Here is a 6,016-nt window from a genome sequence, read left to right as displayed (position 1 = left end):
ACACAACACACACAACACACACAACACACACCACACACAAGACACACCACACACAAGACACACCACACACACCACACACAACACACACAACACACAACACACACAACACACACAACACACAACACACACCACACACAACACACACCACACACACCACACACAACACACACCACACACAACACACACAACACACACCACACACAACACACACCACACACACCACACACAACACATACCATACACAACACACACAACACACACACGAAACAAGTGCCTTGGACAAAATGGTAACACACACACACACACACACACACACACACACACACACACACACACACACACACGCACGCACGCACGCACGCACACAGTATTATCCAGTAGCATGTTTTCTACCTCTAAAGTTTATCATGTGATTGATATACTTTTTAACATGACTTTTTTTTGCCCCTGTCTCCTAATTTCTCATTCCTTTTAATGTGTGAGTGAATTTGGGGTTGCGTGTATAAATAAACGTGCTGGACCACCATGAATCTCTGGTTTCATGCAAGCCAAGTGAATAGCGTTTAGTTTTCCCCGTTGAGTAAATTGTCTTCCGGAACAAGAAGTCGTGTACAAATCAAAGAAATGCTGTGTGTGGCCACTTCAGGAGCGTTTGGGGCGGCCCATGGTTCGTGCTCCCCGGGGCCAACCTGTCCCTCACGACTCTACAAGATCTCCCAGTTGGCAAAAAATTAAGCGTGGAATTGCTTCTCACGATCTTCAGAGAGAGGTCGCGCATGTGGGCTTTATTTTACGGGAGGCGACGTGTTGTTCTTTATCGTGGGAGATGTCGGTGGTCAAGGTAGGCCATCAAGCTTTTTGCTGCTTTTGCACTGATTGCAGGAGTTGGTTGATGGTGTTTGGCAGCTCTGATGATGGTTGAAGGTAATGGTTGATTGTTTGGGGGTAGACGATGGTAATGGTTATTAGTGACTGGGATTTTTTTTTTTTGGTTGGTGCCTATTTACTCTTAGAGGTGATTGGTTGGTGTTAGCGGTAGCGTTACTGGTTCTGGTTAATTGGTAGTTCTCATTCGTTACGTGTTAGCGTCGTTGCCAGTGTCAGAGATGAACCGACTAAATAACATGATAGATTAAATTATGCCTATTACTTTGTTGTCCAGGTCATTCCTGACCAATCTAAGCCTGAAGATATAGTTCCTAACATCCTTGTGACTCATTTACGTTTTCAACTTCCAACCGTTCTCACGTAATCGTGATTTCTGCGTTTTAAACAGCCTGTCTATCCGCTCTATCAAGTCCTTTGAGTATTGTGTACGTTGTTATCATGTCTTCCCTGGTTCTCCTGTTTACTTATGTCACCTGGTTTAGTGTCATTAGTCATTCCTTATAGCTTTCAGATCTCGATTAAGCTCCAAGTAAACCAGTATACATGCGTGATCAGGTGTGGGCTCCATGCATACTCCAAGATGTGATTAATATGCATCGTGTATAGTGTTGAGTTTCCTAAAGCTCATCCGGAGGTATGGACTGCATACTCCACTCCTGGAGTGAGGTTTACAGCCTTTGTTCCGCGTACCTATACTCCGGTTCTAGTCTTCTTTGCGCTACCACGTTTTCCATAACCTTGCATTCCCTGCTGTTGAATATTAATAAATGCTTTCGTAAAAAATCCTTCTGTATACTCAGGTCCATTTGCAGCTTTTCGTTGTTCTCTCCGGTTTTTAATCTCCCTTTCACTGCTACATCATCTGCGACCTGAGATACTTCAGACTAGCACGTCGTTCAAGTACCTGGAAAAATAAACACATAAGCAGTATAATGTGGTCCTTTATTGGCAACGTTTCGCACATACAGTGGGCTTTATCAAGTCACAAACAGATCTTCCTGGGTGAAAGGTACGTGAGTATTTATAGGATGGAGTCAAATGGAGAATGCAGCATTCTCCACTTGACTCCATCCTATAAATACTCACCTACCTTTCACCCAGGAAGATCTGTTTGTGACTTGATAAAGCCCACTGTGTGGGCGAAACGTTGTCATTAAAGGATCACAGTACACTGTTATGTGTTTATTTTTCCACTGTGTTGGCATTTTAAACCATTTACTTCCATCGTTCACGTACGTCATAAACAGCAGTGGTCCAAATAGTGACACTTATGGAATCCCGTTCATCACAATTGCTCATTTCTTTGCCTTTTCTTGGAAAATCTCTTTCTTTTACCTTCTTATTAGGCATTACTTTATCCAATGTGGTGTTTTTCATATTACCCCTGTACTTACCTATTTGTGGCTGCAGGGGTCGATTCACAGCTCCTGGCCCCGCCTCTTCGCTGATTGCTACTAGGTCAGCGAAGAGGCGGGGCCAGGAGCTGTGACTCGACCCCTGCAACCACAAATAGGTGAGTACAGGGGTAATATGAAAAACACCACATTGGATAAAGTAATGCCCTGTGTGTGTGTGTGTGTGTGTGTGTGTGTGAGTGTGTGTGTGTGTGTGTGTGTGTGAGTGTGGGTGTGTGTGTGTGTGTGTGTGTTTGTATGTTGGGGTATAAGTGCAGGTGTCTGGAGATAAGTGAAAGCATTACAACAGTTAGTGGAAATAATGAAAGGTTTGAGGGAGGCTAAATTGTTGAAGAGTCCGTGACCACAAGGTGATAGATTATGGCAGAGAGCAGGGTGATGGTGGTGATGGTGGTAGTGGTGGTGGTGGTAGTGGTGGTGGTGGTGGTGGTGGTGGTGGTAGTGGTGATGGTGGTAGTGGTGATGGTGGTAGTGGTGATGGTGGTAATGGTAATGGTGGTAGGGGTGATGGTGGTAGTGGTGATGGTGGTAGTGATGGTAGTGGTGATGGTGGTAGTGGTGCTGATGGTGGTGGTGGTGACGGTAGTAGCGGTGATGATGGTAGTGATGATGGTGGTAGTGGTGATGGTAGTAGTTGTGATGGTTGCAGTGGTGATGGTTTTGGTATTGATGGTGATAGTGGTAGTGGTGATGGTAATGGTGGTGGTAGTGGTGGTGGTCGTAGTAATGACAGTGGTAGAGGTGAAGGTGGTGGTGATGGTAGTAGTAGTGATGGTAGTGGTAGTGATGGTAGTAGTGATGGTGGTGGTTGGCAGTTGTGATGATGGTGGTGGTAATGACAGTGATACCCGTAGTTTAGGTGGTGATGGTGGGAGAGGGGGGAGGAGCAGGAGCCGAGTGTTGGTGATAGTGGTGGTGATGGTGGTAGTGTCATTGGCGATATAGATAGTGGAGGTGGAGGCAGATATGGAGGAGGAGACTAGTGGCTCTGGTAGCAGAGGACCAAGAGTAGGAGTGGTGGTGATGGTAGTGGTGGTGGTGGTGGAGGTAAGTGGTGGTGGTGATCACTGTCATTGTCGGTGGTGACCCCAGCAAATAATGCATTAGCAGTTCCATGTAACATGGTCACAACAGTTATGGATCTCCTGGGGGTAACAACAGTCTCTGGAAAGGAAGTAATAAAAATAAGATAATATAACGCTCCTTAAAAAAACTATTACGAAGCTCAATTAATATTACCATTGTCAGTGACACGATGATTGAACTCAAGACTTTACATGGCACTCTAACGCTCTGGAATAAACACGACGCTGTCGCCATAAATCTTTGCAAAATCAAATCCAAATAAATGCCTAAAGCATACAATATATTTTTAATATGTGTAAGAGACTCTATCCTTTAACCGCTAAACGTGGGACAGAGATCATACTCTAACAGCCACATTTTCCACGTGCAATAAGTATACATCACGTAAGGTCGTGTATGTTCTGCCTGACGACAGATATACCTCACTCTCCCAGGAAGCTGAACTTGTCTGACATGATGTTCTTGATATAACCTTGAATCAAAATTATTGCAAAAAGCAAATGTTGAAGAAACTATTGCAGCGAGATGTTCGTTATCCCAGATGCAACTCTCTCTTTCCTTAGCTTAAGCCTATTTAAAATCCATTCCACAGCGGATTCATCGCTTCCCAGTGACAATTAATACAATTAACAACAAGAAGGCTGTTAATAAGACATATAATGAATAACGAAACATAATCGTTTCTCTTTATTTATTTTATAACTCGTTCAAAGAAGGTTTTGACTCAGATTAGTTCAAAAAACTCATGAACTCCGATCCATTCCAGAATCCAAAACCAGTGACTTCCTCTTTTCAGAGATTAAACTTTGCCACAAATGTCTCACATCACTTTCAACATGTTACTCATTAAATTCATAAAAAAATAAACCATTGACACCATAGAAAGTGTCACGATTCTTCCCGAAATAGCGCATCCACTCGTCAACACGACTCTAGTTCGACTGAGGGAGAAGCCCAGTCACACACAGCCCATGCAAGCGTGACTCTGGGCTGGCCAAGTACAGGACGCGACCCATACAACGAGAATCACATTAGAATGTATAGTTATGTACCGTCTGACGTGCACGTACTTTCATTTTGTCGTTATGTTTTGATGTAATTTTAGCAGGTATAACCTACCCTTAACGGCTGTCTGGCACTACCCTCCACGGCTGTCTGGCACTACCCTCCACGGCTGTCTGGCACTACCCTCCACGGCTGTCTGGCACTACCCTCCACGGCTGTCTGGCACTACCCTCCACGGCTGTCTGGCACTACCCTCCACGGCTGTCTGGCACTACCCTCCACGGCTGTCTGGCACTACCCTCCACGGCTGTCTGGCACTACCCTCCACGGCTGTCTGGCACTACCCTCCACGGAATGAATATACTCCGACACTGTCCACCACGACTACGATGTGAATATTCTCTTGCACTGCCCTTCACTATGCGAATAAATTTTGGCATTGTCCTCCACCATGTGACTGTATTCTGTCTCTTTCATCATGTGAATGTATTCTGGCACTGTCTTCCATCGTGTGGATATACTCTGGCACTGTCTTCCATCATGTGAATATACTCTGGCACTGTCTTCCATCATGTGAATATACTCCGGCACTGTTCTCCATAATGTGAATATGATCTGGCACTTCTTCTTCTTCTTATGACCAGAGCTTTGGTAAGATGGGGAAGGAAGAAGGATGGGTAAGGATGGAAATATTGGAAAAGGATGGGAGGGGGGGGAGAGGTAGGATATAAAAGGTAAGTGGCCCAACCACTTTGGTGTAATTTAAAAAGTGTATGTGGAATGATAAGATATACTTTAAGGGGTATAATACTAACCCATCAGAGTCACATAGATATAATAGGTATATAAGTACATGACTCTGAATTGGTAGTAATTATACAAGTTGCAATTGCTTTTTTTTTTTTTTTTTTTTTTTTTTTTTTTTTTTTTGCGATTGCACAACGGATATTTATGCGACAATGAAGGCAATAATTTTCTGGCCAGGATAGATATGCTCTGATACTGCTCTCTGCAGGATGGATATGCTATAACACTGCCACCCTTCACAGGATGGATATGCTCTGACACTGCCTCCCACAGGATGGATATGCTATAACACTGCCACCCTTCACAGGATGGATATGCTCTGACACTGCCTCCCACAGGATGGATATGCTATGATATTGCCCTCCACAGGATATGTTCCGACACTGCCCTCTATGGGGTACAAAATAAATCAGAGAGGTGTCAGTTGCTGCACTGTCCAAGAAAGTTAAATTGGTCAGAATGGAATGGTCATAAAATTTCTATTCAGCAAAATATAAAAAATATGTTTCCGCACGTACGTGTGTGCGTATGTGTGCAAATACGTAAGTATCCCTTTGTTGCGTATTCGTTTGAATGTGTACATGCGCGGGTGGTTGTGTAGGGGAGGCGGTAGTGGCTCTTTATCGTCTCTACGGGTTCAGTATTTCCCAGTGAATATAATGCTGTAGGCGAGGGTTATAGTGACAAAACGGGCTGTGGTACATGGTCGCGGTTGCGGCACTGATGGCACTGGCGGCACTAGCGACACTGGCGGCACTGGTGGCACTGGCGGCACCGGCTATGCTAACTACGAAGACATAGTAGATACAGAAGCA

The sequence above is a fragment of the Cherax quadricarinatus genome, chromosome 90, assembly GCF_038502225.1.
Source record: "Cherax quadricarinatus isolate ZL_2023a chromosome 90, ASM3850222v1, whole genome shotgun sequence".
Taxonomy (NCBI): Eukaryota; Metazoa; Arthropoda; class Malacostraca; order Decapoda; family Parastacidae; genus Cherax; species Cherax quadricarinatus.
The sequence above is the reverse complement of the archived record's forward strand: the minus strand, read 5'-3'. Positions refer to the sequence as shown.